Consider the following 15,953-nt stretch of genomic DNA (forward strand, 5'->3'; position numbering starts at 1 on the left):
GAGAAGGACATTCATACTATGGACTTTGGTCGCAAAAAGAAGGCATCATCTTTAAAAGAGGAGATCGAGTGCTTGTCAAATAACATAGAAAAAGAAAGTTTGATGCTCATTTTGAGGCTGAATCATTTATCATCACTTATACCAATGGACAAATGGTTACTGCCCAGCGTACTAGGAAGTCCCTTACAAGAGACTCCTCTCACTTTCGACATGTGGCCCATCACTCCCCAACATCGATGTCAATGTAGAGACTGGGTCCAGACAGACTGTGGATGACTCTCTGCTGATGATTCCACCTCACCTGTGCAGATCACCAACACTTCCACGGCCAGTTCCCGGTTTCCAGTGACCCGATTAGGACGTGTGATTCAGGTACCATGACAATTAATTGAAGATTTATAATTATTTGTATATCTATAATCAACTGTGTATTTATTCATGTATGTATTTGTGTATTTATTCATCTGAAGTTATTATCTGTTTTGTAAAGTAAGACATTTTTATTCAACAAAACGGGAGATGTTGTTTCTTGTAAATAAAGAAACACTGGAGCTCTTTTGGTTCCCGCTGTACCCTGTAGGCCTGCGGCGTAAGCATTCTAGGGATGAGTTGAAGACAGGATTAGAATGTGGAGTTCTAACTTACCTGCAGTACAATAAAAATGTGTACAACTACTCTAAGTGTGTGGCTTGGTTTTGGTGAGTACCAGGTCTCGTAGGACTCTACATCATTATTTATGTCTTCATTCATGTCGAAGCTAGCATCTCCCAAAATCAACCTGGATGTTCAGACATAGCTATATAAATTAAGTGAATGGGCAGATTTTATGCCATTCAAGATTGATATCTTACAGGACTTTCTCAACATCCTTTAGACCCTCTCCCTGCACAAGCAGTGTCTCCACTGTAGGTGAGACTACTTTGATCAAGTTGGCTTTGAAAAGGTGACCGCGGGCCTCCAGTAGACATTCTGCCATCCAACCTGTATATCTATTGCTAGTGGGCGGTGCTGATGTGTAGAACATCAAGGCCACTTTAGAAGCTTGTGTCAATGGACCCTCTTGTAAGGCAGCTATATTGACCCCTCTTCTCAAAAAGACAGAATTTATGTTTTAGTCTTAGCTAAGAATCGCCCTGTTTTGTAGCAGCCAGCAGCCATACACATTGAACGTCATGAAAAGGGGGTTTTAACAAACTGATATCATTTATTGTGGTCAACCATCTATTGCATCCATTGAAGGTCAGCTTTCAGCCATAATCTGAGTGCCAGCACACTGCTAGTGGAGTAGTGTGGCTCACTGGTTAGAGGTGGCAGACCCAGAAGCAGAGGTCGGCCCGGGACCAGGGTTCAATTCCCGACGAAGCAGGGTGTTGGGCCAATGTCAGCAGGCTTGATAAATCTCGCCTCGTACCACTTTAACCATGGGTCCCACTCAGCAACTCTGGGCAATAGCTTGCTTAATCTCCACAAACGGCCCCATCAACGCCGGGGATGCCTGGCTTCACCTTAGGGGTGCGAAGCAGTGACCATCTCACAGGGAAAGCCAGGGCGGGTTCCCCAGCGTTATACAGTGCCAGGAAAAATAGGGTAGCAGAGCGCTTTACAAGCTCAAATACATTTACACATTTACATAGTAGCTGCATTTGATCCGCTTCGCAGACACTGTGATGACGGTGGTACAGCAGTACTGGTTTAGACCTTTCAGCTGTGTTTGATATCATTGAAAACCAGCTGCTACTCACTTGTTTAATGAGATTAGTATCCATGACACAGTGGTGCCCTAACTCCATTATTCCAGGACAATCCATCCCAACAGGTTTCACTAGGCCAAGCCCACACTGTTTGCCTAACCTTGTGCACTTAGATGTGGAGACCCTCTGGTCACTGTGGTTGATTAGTATTTATCTGCGCTCGCCCTTGCACCCTTTATTTAGTTGTTTAGCTTTGCTTTTTATATGTATGCTGAAGACACACAAACTCAGCTGAAAGTTGGGAAAGCTATTGACACCACTATAGCAATTACCAAACTTGCCTCCCTGCTTTTGCCTCAAGGATGTCTTCCTGTCATCTGAAATTAAATATAGCTACAGTTCAATGAACGGGCCCAGTACTCTAGTTCGTCAAATGCGACAGTGGAAGCATTTATAAAATGTGGCGGTAAAAAGTGATGCTTCTCTATCCATGACGACTCAAATTGACACTTTTGCAATTAATAACAAAAATAAACAGGGCATATAGTTGTTAACTGTCTAGAGACTCTTAGAAATCAGTAATAAACTAATGGAAAATAAAGCAGTCAGCATTTAGATTAAATACTGTGAAATGTATTAATGTAAGCTTGATTTTCATGTTGCAGAACATAATATAAACTCACTGTGTGTTATATTGATCACATGTATCCATTTTAACTGATTGACTGGCACATGCAACTCAAGTAGGGGAATACCCAGAGTAGAAAACACATAATATTCCCAGAATGATAAGGAAGGATATTCACACAATGCTATTTTTGTATATTAATGTAAAGCTATGTGCATAATTATAAATGAAGGAAGCGAGGCAATTATTTTAATTTATTAATTATTGAAGCTGAGTATAAAAATTATATGTAAAAAAAAAAAGTGGCAAACTATCCCTTTGTGAACTTTTTCTTTATTTGACATCAGAAAAAGGAGGAACAGTTATTTGCCTATCATGATGCAATCTTGTCACGTTCACCTTCTCCTAGATGCAGAAGCTGACATAGATTTTCTAAGAAATGTGTGTTGAACCTGCAGATGGTAGAGGAGCCGTTGATGAGAATGACAGAACTGTAATAGCTTGAAGAATAGCAGCAGTAGCTGAGCTTGACATCATCTGCTGGATTGTCGACATTGAAGGTTGAGTGCACACATATTGGAGCTCAGAATTGAGCGAATGCAAAAGGCAGACACTGCTGTCTGGCTCTTGCCAAAAGTGAGTATCTTGAAGGTGATTCTCGCCTCGACGGGGAGCCAGTGGAGTGTGCGCAGGTACTGGGAGATGTGGCAGTGTTTTGGCATGTTGAACCAGTCTTGCGGCGGCGTTCTGGATGTTCTGTAGCTTGCGGGTCCGGTTTTTGTTTATTCTGGAGCAGAGTGCATGCTCATAGTCGAGTCTGCTGGTGACCAGGGTGTGAGCAGTGGTCTTTCGGTGTTCTAGGGGGGTCAATTTGAAGGTCTTACAAAGGAGGCAGAGGGTGTTGAAGCAGGAAGACGAGACTGAGTTGATCTGGCGGTCCATTTTGAGCTCAGAGTCCAGGATAATTCCCAGGTTACGTGCGTGATCCATGGGGGTTGGCGGGTTTCCGAGGGCGGGGGGCCACCAGGTGTCGCTCCAGGCGTCGGGGTTTGTGCCCATGATGAGTACTTCTGTATTGTTGGTGTTTAGTTGCAGGCAGCTGTTTTTCATCCATTTGGTGACGGCTTCCATGCCTTCTCAAAAGTTGTGTCTGGCGGTGATGGGTTTGTTGGATAGGGAGAGGATTAGTTGGGTGTCGTCTGCGTATGACACAATGTTGGGTCCGTAGGTTCTGGCGATGGGGGCGAGTGGAGGCATGTAGACATTGAAGAGCATCTGGCTGAGGGAGGAGCCCTGGGGGACTCCACAGGTGGTAGGTGTAGGGTCCGAAAGGAAAGGGGGGAGTCTGACCCGCTGAGTTCTGCCGGAGAGGAAGGAGCGTGTTAGAAAGATACCAGACACAATCTGAATAACCTTCTTCTTTATTCTCGGCCTCCACAGTCACCAGGATAGCAGGACACTTCAATACATCTCTCTCTTCAAGAACTGTCTCTCTTCTGTAAACATTCTAGAGCAGCCTCCAGGGGTAGGAACATTCCAAAGGGGAAGGAGAGGGAGGGGTGGAGGAAGATACCAAGTTCTTTATATAACCTCATGTATAAAACACATACCTTAACCTGTGTAGGGCTAGGGTATAACCCCACCTGAATAAAAGGATATTAACAACCTGTAATGAGCCTGTAAATACATTGTAGATCATAACACATTAGTCAACCTGTAAATGCAATAAGTACTTCTGGATTGTAACAGAGCGGATCTAGTCGAGGGCCTTGTCCTGGATTCCTGCGTCGTAGAGTCTGCATATTAGGGTGCGGTGAGAGACTGTGTCGAACGCTGCTGAGAGATCGAGGAGAATGAGGGCTACTGTTTCTCCTTTGTCCAGTAGTGTGCGGATGTCGTCTGTTGTGGCGAGGAGGGCGGTTTCTGTACTGTGGTTTTTTCTGAAGCTGGATTGGGAGTAGTCGAGGATGTTGTGTTCTTCGATGAAAGTGGCGAGTTGGCTGTTGATGGCTTTCTCGATGACTTTCGCTGGGATTGGGAGCAGGGAGATGGGTCTGTAGTTTTTTATGTCAGTGGGGTCCACTGAGGGTTTCTTCAGGAGGGAGTTGAACTCGGCATGTTTCCAGCCTTCAGGGAATGAGGCGGTCTCCAGGGAGCAGTTGATGGTGTGGCGGAGAATGGGTGAGCTGGTGTCGGAGGCTCTGTTGAAGATGTGGTGGCCCCTGAGTGGATTGACTTTGTTATCTTCAGTGTGTCTTCGGTGGTGAGGGCTATCCAGTTGTCAATCGCTGGTTTCCGGTTGTCGGGGGTGGTTGGTGAGGGTTCAGTGTGTTGGTTGTCTTCGTTGAAGTTGTCGTAGATGCTCTTGATTTTGTGGTGGAAAAAGGTGCTGAATTTGTCGCAGAGGTCTTGTGAGGGAGGAATGTCAGTAGGCTCGCTGGTGGGTTGGGCGAACTCCTTGATGATGCTGAAGAGTTCTTTGCTGTTCTGTGCATGTTTATTTATTTTATTTATTTATTTATTTATTTAATTTGTATAGCGCGTTATAACCACCGGGGTCTCTAAGCGCTGTGTGTGAAGATTCTGTCTTCAAACGCTTTTTTCCTCGTTTCTCTAATGAGTTGGTGGTAGGCATTGGTGGCGGCTCTGAAGTTGTTGTGGGCTTCTGTGGATTTGGTGTTCCTCCAGGCCTTTTCGAGGCGGCGGCAAATGCGTCTGGACTCTCAAAGTTTAGTGGTAAACCATCTAGCTTTCTTGGCACAGGTATTGTTGTTTTTCTCGAGGGGGCTATGGTGTTGGCGCTTTTTGAGATACATCTATGCAGGGTTTGGGCTTCGGTGTTGGGATCGTCGTGTTCTGCGAAGGTTGGGATGGAATTGTTGAGTGAGGAGATGAGCTGGTCATCAGTGATTTTGGTCCAGTTTCTTTTTGAGAGCAGGTGCTGGTGTCTGTGGATGGTGGGTGTTCTGAAGGTGAAGTGGACGCAACGATGGTCGGTCCATGGGAGTTCGGTGGTATGGCTGAAGGTGATGGAGTTTCCTGTAGTGAAGAGGGGGTCGAGGGTGTGTCCTGTTGAGTGCCTGGACTCGGTTACAATCTGGCGGAGTCCAATGTTGTTAAGGTTGTCCAAGAGGGATGTGGTGTTGGTGGAAGCGATGACTGTGGGGGATGATGTCCGTGATGGAGTTGGCAAAGGGTCCGCGGGGTACAGGGGGTCGGTAGATGAGGTTTCCTTGGAGGGTGGCAGTGGGCTGGTCAGTATCTTGAAGTGAAGGTGTTCCATCAGTTCTGTGAGCACATCGGGGAGTGTGCTCAGGCGGAGGGTGGATTTTTGGATGATAGCGATGCCTCCTCCCGGGCGGGTGGGGCGGTCCTTCCTGGAGATCTTGTATACTTGGGGGATGGCGATGTCCGGTCTCGAGGTGGTGTTAGTCTAGGTTTCGGTGAAGAACGCTACATCCGGGGTGGTGCTGTTGAGGAGGTCCCAGATTTCGGTGGCGTGTTTCTGGAGGGATCGAACGTTGAGGTGGATGCATTGCAGGGTCTTCGGTTCGGTTGTGTTCTTGTGGGCGGGTTGTGCTGGATCCGTGTTCTTGGTGGTGCTGCTTGTGTGCAGGCAGCGGTGACAGCGGAAGGGTCCATAGGTGCCAGCTGGTGATGCTAGCTCACAGTTGTTGTTGCAGCCTGGGTTGAGTGCTGAAGCAGCAGAAAGCAGAACAATAGATTTGGAAAGAGGGTGAAAGTTTGTGAAAAAACGAGTGAAAAAGAGTGAAAACGGACCTGAAAGCGGGAGACAGAGGTCCACTGGACCACCAGGGATGAGGCGGGTGGAGGAGGGCCTCGAACACTCACACTAGAGAGTGCAGGGGCTGGGGGATGCCTCCCTCAATGGTGGAGTTGCAAGGGTGGGAGAGCAATTTCACTGACAAAGAGTCAGTGGTCTTGCTTGCCTGACCCCGCAGCGGCCGCCATTAAGTATGGGTCGGGAGGGCTGGACAGCTGGGGGCGGGAGGGGAGATAGATTGGTCGCGCTGGTCATGTTGGGGGGAGAGGACACGGGGGCAGCAGCGGCAGGGGAGAAATGGGCAGGAAGGGAGGAAAAGTAGGTAGAAAGGGAAGAAGAGAAACAGCAGAAAAGTGCAGAAAAATAGATTAGGAAAGAGGGAGAAAATGAGTGAAAAAACGGAGCGGAAAGCGGGAGACAGCATTCCAGTGGACCATCAGGGATGAGGCACAGGTCAACCTATGTGTGGAGGAGGGCCTCGAACACTCACACTAGAGAGTTCAGGGCTGGGGAGGTCTCACTCAATGGTGGAGCTGCGAGGGTTGGAGAGCAATTTCACTGACGAAGAGTCAGTGGTCTTGCTTGCTACTGGCCATAGCGCAACTTCATTTGAATCAAATGCAGTCAGATTATAAATACCATTTTGGATCATTGTATTCGATTCAGCATCAGTAACATTTTCTTTCCATTGCCAATTTAGGAATTGTTTCATATTAACTTATGCAATAAATTATGATATTGTTAAATCCCCTGTGGACACAAACCGCATGCATGTTGTCTGCAAAATTGTCAGGAGCCCGAGAGGATTTTAATTCCCTAGAGCTTCGTGAGGCCTTTGTTATACAAATTAGAACATTCTGCCCTCTAGGGGGGAATGTTCTAATAGCCTTAGAGCCCCCCTTAGTGGGCTCCACGGACCATTGAAGGCCCACTCCCTTGTTAAAGACCCTGGAGCAGGCCTTTAATGGCTGGTAGAGCCCACTACGGTGGGCTCTAAGGCTATATAAGACTCCTCTCCACGTGGGTTGGAAATTTCCATGAGAGAGGTAAATGAAGAAATGTCAGTAGAAAGCGTTGGACTCCCTTTAAGGAGATTACCAGTCTGTAATTAACCTTTACAGCCTCCTCTTTCCCCCTCTTCCTTATCACAGTACTTATAGACTGAGGGTATGCAGAACCAAAGCAGGACCCGATTCTTGCATCTCTGATTTTATTTCTCTTCTTGCCTCTTTATGTGTGCTATAGTGTCTTAGGTTTCACCAGTCTTAGAATGGGCTTTGGATCAGCCTACTTTAAGGATTGGCCTATTTGGTCGGCCTCTTTCAGCCATTGGCTTCATACTTAGCCAATCACAATTTAGATCAGCTCGTAGATTACTGGCAACCCAATCAAATGTTCCTAGCTGTTTATCTATGTCCTTATAACTCCTATGTATTCCTTATCCACAGCTCAAGGACACTCACAAGTATTCTCCATTCTCTCTCCCTTCCAGCACACTCTCTTCGCTTCAGAACTGCCATACTCTGGTACTCAAATGCCCCCATCCTGGCCCTACTTTCTCGCTCCCTGATTTCTCTCTCCCCCTTTTCACTGGTTCCTCATCCACCAGTTGCTCATTTTGTCAGTGTTTTCATAATTGAGGTTGAAGCAGTGACAAAGCCAATTGGGGTGAGCGACCTTTTCAATCTATAACAAAATGTATAACAGAATACATAGCAAAAGCTATTTAAAAATGGCTGCCTCTGTCTGCCTGCCATATTGGAATAATGCTTGTTATACTTTTGACAAAACCATATCAAAATGTCCACCCGTGCCTTTGGACACACGAGTGGCCATCTCTGAATGGTTTTTGTTATGCTTTGTAACAAAAACCATTCCAAGATGGCAGGCTGTGTTTGTGTGTGAAGCCACCTATTGTCTGGTCGGGGGTTGAGGATAAACAGTTTGGAGAGTTATTCTCGAGTATTGCATGCAAGGCCTTCTGGAGCACGAAGAACGTTTTACTTGGACCTGTTGTTTAACAATAAAACTAGGCAAAACAGATCACTGCAAGAGAGAGGTGACCGAGTCTAGCAGCAACGTTTTCAGCTACTTGAAGCGTTTTCACCTTTTATGCGCAGACCTTTGTCAACATGAGAGAAGCACAGAAGGGTCAAATGCCATTGGGTGATGAGCCAGCAGTACAGGATGGATCCCACAGAGACAACTTTGTTAGTGTGTATGATGAGGGATATCTATGAATTAAATGTAACCCCAAGATTTCTTTCTGAGATTGAAGATGGCGGAGCGGCCATGATAATGGGCCAGTCAGATGTGACCGCCTGTGGACCACCAGAGCCTAAGAGAATAATACCAGCTCTGCCCGTTCATACAGACAACATTGGCAACCATACAAATGCCTACATTGAGGAGACCGTCACTGGCAGGGCTATCACTGCCCACATCTTTCAGGATCATGAAATGGATCTGCATGGTTTCAGTATACAAATGATAGACAATGGTATGGCTATTGAGGATGGCCAAGAGAAGTTTAAGGTATGTACCAAAGAAAAATGGCAAAAGGAAACATCCTCAAGGTTCTCGCCACTGATCACTTTGGAGGGGATCTAATTTTAATTTTGTGGATATTATTTAATGATAAGATCTCAACCAGAGCAGCCCGGGTCCCAAATTACATATAAGTCTTCGGGATGGGTGAGTACCTGGCTCGCACATTATCTGACCACAACCCTTTGCTGCTTTTCGTGTGTTCCAACTTGGCGTTTGCGACCGGATACCCTAGATAATTTGTTATTTAGAGAGGCCTTGGGTGAGTGAGTGACTCAGTTCTTTGAGGAGAATGGTGGCACTACGTCCACCAGGGCGATGGAGTGGGATGCCTTTAAGGTGGTGGTCCGAGGGCATTGCATTGGGGCCACTGCGGGTGCCCGCAAGACATTGTTGGATGATCTTGAACGTGCGGAGCGGGGGTTGCGGAGATTGGAACGGGAGCGCCCGAATCATCCCGAGCTTCAGGAAGCAGTGGCGGTGGAGTTGGAGTGGCTGCGTAGTTTCGATCACAAAGTCTACCTGACCAGGACGCATGCGGAGGGTGACAAGGCGGGGACTATGCTGGCCTGGCTTGCTAACCCGCTTAGGCGAGGTAATCCAATCGTGTCCATCGAGGTGGAGGGGGGCGGGCTTTGCCACACCCAGGCCGGGATCCTGGATAGGTTCAGGACGTATTATGAAGGATTGTATAGGAACGGGCCGGTGGGCGGAGAGGAGGAGCTTGAAACCTTTCTTGGGGGGGGCTGCAGTTGCCACAGCTGAAACAAACAGAGGTAGAGGAGTTAGGCCGCAGTATTACGATAGGGGAAATAGGATGCGCGGTGAAGCAGATGGCTCGAAATAAAACCCCTGGACTAGACGGTCTGCCGATAGAGTTCTATAGTAAATACCTGGAGTACTTAGCCCCGCAGTTGCAATCGGTTTACAATGAAGCGAAGTCGAGAGGGAGACTACCTCACTCCATGTGTGAGGCTCTTATGGTCTCTTTGTTGAAACCTGGCAGGGCGAGCAGTGACCTCTCCTCCTATCGCCCATTATCCATGCTCACAACAGATTATAAGATTCTGAGTAAAATTTTAGCTAATAGATTGCTCACCCACATGACTGGCCTGATTCATAGGGACCAGTCGGGCTTCATCCCTACACGGAACACCACGCACAACATCCGTATGCTGACTCGACTGCTGGGCGCTCGGTTATCGGGAGAGACTACACCCCTGGTGTTCTCCATGGATATCGAGAAAGTGTTTGACAGTCTGGAGTGGGTCTATTTATACAGAGTGATGAGGCAATTTTGGGCTGGGGGAGGACTACATTAACTGGACCAAGGTGCTGTACACGGAGGCCACGGCGAGGGTTCGAGTGGGCTCGCTTATCTCGGGACAATATCAGGTGCGCCGTGGCACCAGACAGGGTTGCTCGCTGTCCCCCCTTCTATTCGCGTTGGCGATGGAACCGTTCGCAGCCGAAGCCAGATCGGGACGCTATTATAAGGGACTGGTGTATAGGGCCAGACCACACGCCATTTCACTGTACGCGGACGACCTGCTGATGTTTTTGGCTAATGCGGATGAGGAACTGGAGGGGGCGAGGCGCCTTCTTAGGCTTTTTGGGAGGTTGTCGGGCCTGAAGGTCAACTGGGCCAAATCCTGTTTATTCCCGTTGCGACGGGGGGAGCCTTGCCCTCTCACCACTCGGGAGCTCAGGTGGGAGCCTCATTGCCTACACTATCTAGGTGTTTATGTATATCACACAACAGCAGATATGCTGGATGGTAATATCACCCGTTGCATCAATGCCCTGAAGGGGAACATGGACTTCTGGGCCACTTTACCACTCTCGATGACGGGTCGTGTCTCCTTGCTGAAGATGGTAGCGCTTCCAAGGCTGCTGTATTACTTCCGAACCCTACCAGTGTGGATACCGGGTTCCGTCTTCTGCCGTTTGAGGTCGATGGTAATCGCATTTCTTTGGGGTACGGGTAGGCGACGTATAGCGCTAGCCACTCTCTTGCGGCCGAAGGATGAGGGGGGTATGGCAGGTCCTGACTTTGAGTGCTATTATTTGGCGGCACAGCTGCAATCCTTTATCCAAGAGATTGCAAGGGTCTACCGAGGCCCGGAGCAAAATAGGGACGAGGGTATCCCGCGCCATGTGCTTGCATACATTGCCCTTCACCAAAGGCTTCTAGTCAGAGACCTATCTGTGGAGGAGCAGACATTTTGGCTTTGCTGGAACCGGGCGCGTAGACGAGCGGGAATTCGGCGAATGTATGCACCGGAGATTCCGCTGGGCATGATCACGGCCCTACCTCATGGCAGGGATTGGTCGAGACTGCAGGGTTGGGAGGATGCTGGGTTGCAGGTGCTGGGCGACCTCTATGAGGACGGGGTGTTGCTTCCGTTCCAGGCTCTGCAAGACCGGTTCGACCTACCCAGAGGGGACTATTTATTACATGCGGCAGTGAATGGGGCCATGCAGGAACACTGGGGCGAGGGGCTGCAAGAACCTACCACTTGTATGGCCTGCCAATACGCGATGATGGCGGCGGGAACCTTTAAGGCAGTGACTTGTCTGTATTCCCGAATGCTGAGGGAAACCCTGCAGCCACTCACTGCCCTGAAAGCTAAGTGGGAACTGGGCCCCCAAATGGAGATTCCCGATACCACCTGGGGTCAACTGCTGCGGAGGGCGCGGAAGAGCACGAGAAACGCCAGATTCCAACTTATACACTTCTACGTTCTTCACAGGGCATACCTTACACCAGGGAAACTGAAGCAATACTTCGGGGTGGAACAGGCGGCCTGCCCTAGATGCAACACACTGGAGGCAGATCTGGGTCATATGGTATGGGATTGCCCACAATTGAGGGATTATTGGCGGGAGATTGGGGAGGCAATGAACAACGCCACGGACAGGGAGTTACAATATACCAAAGCGGTGGGGGTGCTGCACTGGTTTCCTCACACGCCTAAAAATAAGACGACCAGCAAGTTTATAGATATGGGGTTGATATTGGCGAAGAGGGAAATCACCAGGAATTGGAAGTCCAAGAGGGGGCCCACGTATAAGCGTTGGTATAGTGAATGTCTGAAGTGGGCGGCGAGTGAAAGCATCTTGCGATACCAACTGGCTAGAAGGGCTGGGGATGAGAAGGCCTTGGAAAGGGCGACAGCGTGGGAGATACTAGTGCAGGCACTCTGAGATGGCACTGGAGAGGAGGAGGGTGATGACACGGACTCTGATATAGATGACCCCAACAGCACGCCGAGAGCACACTCTTAGCGAATGTTACATTTCTTCTTGCACATACTGGAACTTACATTCTCTAGTATTCTACTGCAGCGCAGCCACGGGGGAGGTTTTGGGAAGTTCGGGGGGTTGTTGATAGGGGGAGGGGGTGGGGTGAAAATTCAAAAGCGGTCCGCGTCATCCTGTGCTTTCAGCCAAAGTGAATCGGAAGAAGTTGCAGAAGTTGGACATATTGCCGTCGCCGCCCGGCATTCTGGATGTGGGCATGCAGGCTGTGTAATAGTGTCCGTTGGACAACTGTGTATTACAACACTGCATTGATTAAATATTTATCATTGTAATGTATACACAATATTTTGGTACTGCAATAAAAATGGTGTTAAAAAAAAAAAAAGGCTTCGGGAGGAGTGACACAAATGCTGTGGTACCCATTGATGAAGGCCACTGACAAGTGAAGAAGGTAGCTTATGTGCTGAACACGGGTAGGTTAAAATATTCCTGTTAGGACATTCTCGAAATTTCCGTGCTAAAGTTCTTTGATCCACTCTGGGGAGGGGCAGAGATTCAAGTCAGGGGCCCACCCATCTTTCAGTGTTCCTCAAACAGATAGCAGGTTGACTTCCGCAGCCGGCACTTGAAGCTTCCTTCTTTATTTATTTATACGTTTTATATAGTGCGAACATGACCCAAGTGGGTATCAGAGCGCTTTACATTCGGTTGGAGGAGACATAGGAACACAGCTCAAGGAGACAAATCAAGGTACAAGTAGGCCAATGTGCAACAAGAGCAAAAATCACATAATGGTGAGAAATAGGGAGAAGGCTAGGGTAGAAAGAAAATTAGGGCAATGTACATCAAGAACAAAAGGGACATTATGAAAGGCGACAGTAGATCACAACAAATGACATGTAATAGCTAAGATATCCAGAAAGTATCGAGGTAAGAGGAGCAAAGCTTCTAGATCAGCGCATTATCGACTCCAAAACTTGTCCAGAAGAGCTAGTGGGCAGAACAATGGGTGTTACGGTGTTTACTGGAAAAGCACTGCTAGTGTCCCTGGTCCAGTGCTCCTATCCTCTCGCATTCCTTGTGTTGGGATGGAAGATCTGCCGTATAGAGTGTGTTCATAGCTACCCACCCACCCCAGTTGACAAAAGTGAACTTTCCAACATTTGATCCTTTTCTGTAGCTCTCACACGGTCCCATAGGTCAGGCCAGTAGCTCTAAAAGAACTCCCCCGCCTCTTCTGTGGCTACTTCAAGAGAAGGAATAGGAGCCACACACTGCTGAGATGAAACAGCAAAAGGTTTTAGTGATAGCCGATCTCTAAAATGGGGGAATGACAGCTCCCTGCCCAGCCGCCTCCTCATTTCCTTGCGTTGTCCTATCGCCTTTTTAGCCCCTGAACCTGGAAGATTTTGTGCCGGGCTAAGGCCACTAAGATGTGATAAGGACGCTGTTTCACCCTAGGGGAAGGTATCAAATGTATTAAGCCGCTTTAGATGGTTTCAGGTGTGCGAAATTTCGTATCTCGAAATTATAAAGGATAAATAGTTCATTTAATTCCGAATATTTTTGAAAAGCATTCGTTGGTCGTATAGTTTTTGTCGGTGCTTCGCTTAGATTATAGATGAGGCTAAATTACCCGGAGAACAAATTAAATAAAATAATTAGTTAACTTTGTTTCATTGGCCAGCAGATGGCAGTATTCCTCAATTTGTTTGCCCTTTGCTTTTTTAGCAACTATTTTATCTTTAGGGCTGCTGTTATCCGTGATCTTCTGATTTGCAAAAGTTAGTAGGTCTGGTGTTATCCAGGATCTTTTGATTTTACGAAAATTATATGCATAATAGACTTACGCATCGGAGCTTTCAGCCAGCTGTCTTCATCCATTGGTCTGTTGTTGTGCCATATAATCTTTCCTCCACCCGCTAGACCAGTGGTTCCCAAACTTTGGACTCCTGAGGACCCCCACTGAATCACTACTGGAAGCCCCCCAAGCAATTTGTAAAATTTCAATTTCAAAAAATTAAAACAGTACTTCGCAAAAAATACACAAACAAGTACACACCAAACAAATACGTGCATCAATAAAGCTTTTATTATTTTATATTGAAAAATATGCAAAAATCAAAACATTTTAATGGGAAGGGTGGTGCTGCATCTCGGCTACTAACTTTTCAATGTTTGGTTTTATTTCAGAAAGTTGAATCCTTAGGTCAGATTCAACATTTTGCAAGCGATTTCTGCACTTATTTTTAAGGTACATAAGATTTGAGAAAGCCTTCTCACATAAATATGTGGTGGGGAAAGGAAGTAAAACCTTAAGTGCCTTGTACGATAATTCAGGGTAATCTGTACGTACATGCAGCCAAAAATTTGTCAGACTCATAGCCTTTACCTTGAATTGAAGTTTAAGTGCACTATCTGTAGAGATTTCAATCAAACCGTTTTCTTCAGATGCGGTCAGCCCCATTACATTGTCAATATCTACATTAAAAGGATCTTTAATCCAGTTTTTGCTTTCATCTGGAAGTGGAAAGTACTGGCGAAAACTACACCGCATATCTTGGATATGCTGAATAAACATTTCTAACACTTTGTTCGATAATTCATCATCAGTAGATTCCAAGAATGTCTTCAGGTTCTGAAAAGAATCAAAATTTCTTTGTGATAAGCGACGAGCCCATACTTCTAATTTTTTTATCATTGCCTCAATCTTGTCTTCGACATAAAAAATTGTGATACCTACTCCTTGCATACTCAAATTGAGTGCATTTAAATGGGTGAAGATGTCTGCCATATATGCCAGCATAGCTAGCCAAGTATAGTCATGTAAGCGCTCATGAAGTGGAAATGGAGATTCCAGTTCAGTGAAGAAAACTCTGATTTCATCTCTTAATTCAAAAAGCCGAGACAAAACTCTACCACGAGACAGCCATCGGACATCCGTATGCATTAAAAGCTGATGATGATCACTATCCATGGACTGACAAAGCTGTTCAAAAAGCCTTGAATTTAGAGACCTAGCTTTGATAAAATTTACAATTTTAACTGACTCATTCAAGACCTTTTTTAATTCCTCTGGTATCTTCTTGGTGGCTAATGATTCTCGATGAATGCAACAATGATGCCATACAACTGAAGGGTTAATTTCCCTTATTCGTGCTACAAGTCCAGTTAGTCTCCCAGACATGGCACGTGCCCCATCTGTGCTGATTCCTATGCATTTGGACCACTGAATTCCATTTGATGTCAGAAAATCATCGAAACAGTTGAAGACCTCTTCAGCAGTGGTATGTATCAAATAGCGACAGAACAGTAAATCTTCAATAATGTTCCCCTCAAAATCATATCTAACGTAGCACAGGAGATGAGATTTATTTGCTATGTCCGTAGTTTCATCTACTTGCAGGCTATAATGCAGACTCTTACAAATTCTTTCTATCAACTGTTCCTTTATGTTGTCTGAAATGTTGTCAATTCGCTTTTTTACAGTGTTGTTAGATAATGGCACCAAATGTAAATCCTTTGCTGCTTTTTCTCCAACCATTGCTGTCACCATGGCTTTAGCAGCAGGTACTATTAGTTCTTCAGCAATTGTATGAGGTTTTCCAGCTTTTGCTATGAGCATGGACACTTCATATGAAGCTTTCAGAGCATTTTCATTAACAGATCCTGTTGCAGTTTTCCTAATTATCTTTCTACTTTTTAGGAGCTCTTGCTCTTTATTCTTGAAGAATTCTATGGATTTAGTTGCATGTTCTTTATGCTTAGTTTCCAAGTGTCTTCGCAATTTAGAGGGTTTCATGGCCTCATTTGACAACATTTCATAACATAGCACGCATTGTGGTTGCAGTTCATGTTCTGAACCTGAACATGTGAAACCCATTAGTAAATATTCACCATCGTACCTCCGGCACTTCCTTTTCTTTTCACTTAAATCACTTTGTTTTGACCATGATGGCCCATCATTGATTTCTTCAGTGGCTTTCCGCTTAAGGTTAAGCCAGCGATCCATCTTCCTTATGTTTGGGATACAAATGAC

This window comes from Lissotriton vulgaris, chromosome 7, assembly GCF_964263255.1.
Source record: "Lissotriton vulgaris chromosome 7, aLisVul1.2, whole genome shotgun sequence".
In the NCBI taxonomy this organism is placed as follows: domain Eukaryota; kingdom Metazoa; phylum Chordata; class Amphibia; order Caudata; family Salamandridae; genus Lissotriton; species Lissotriton vulgaris.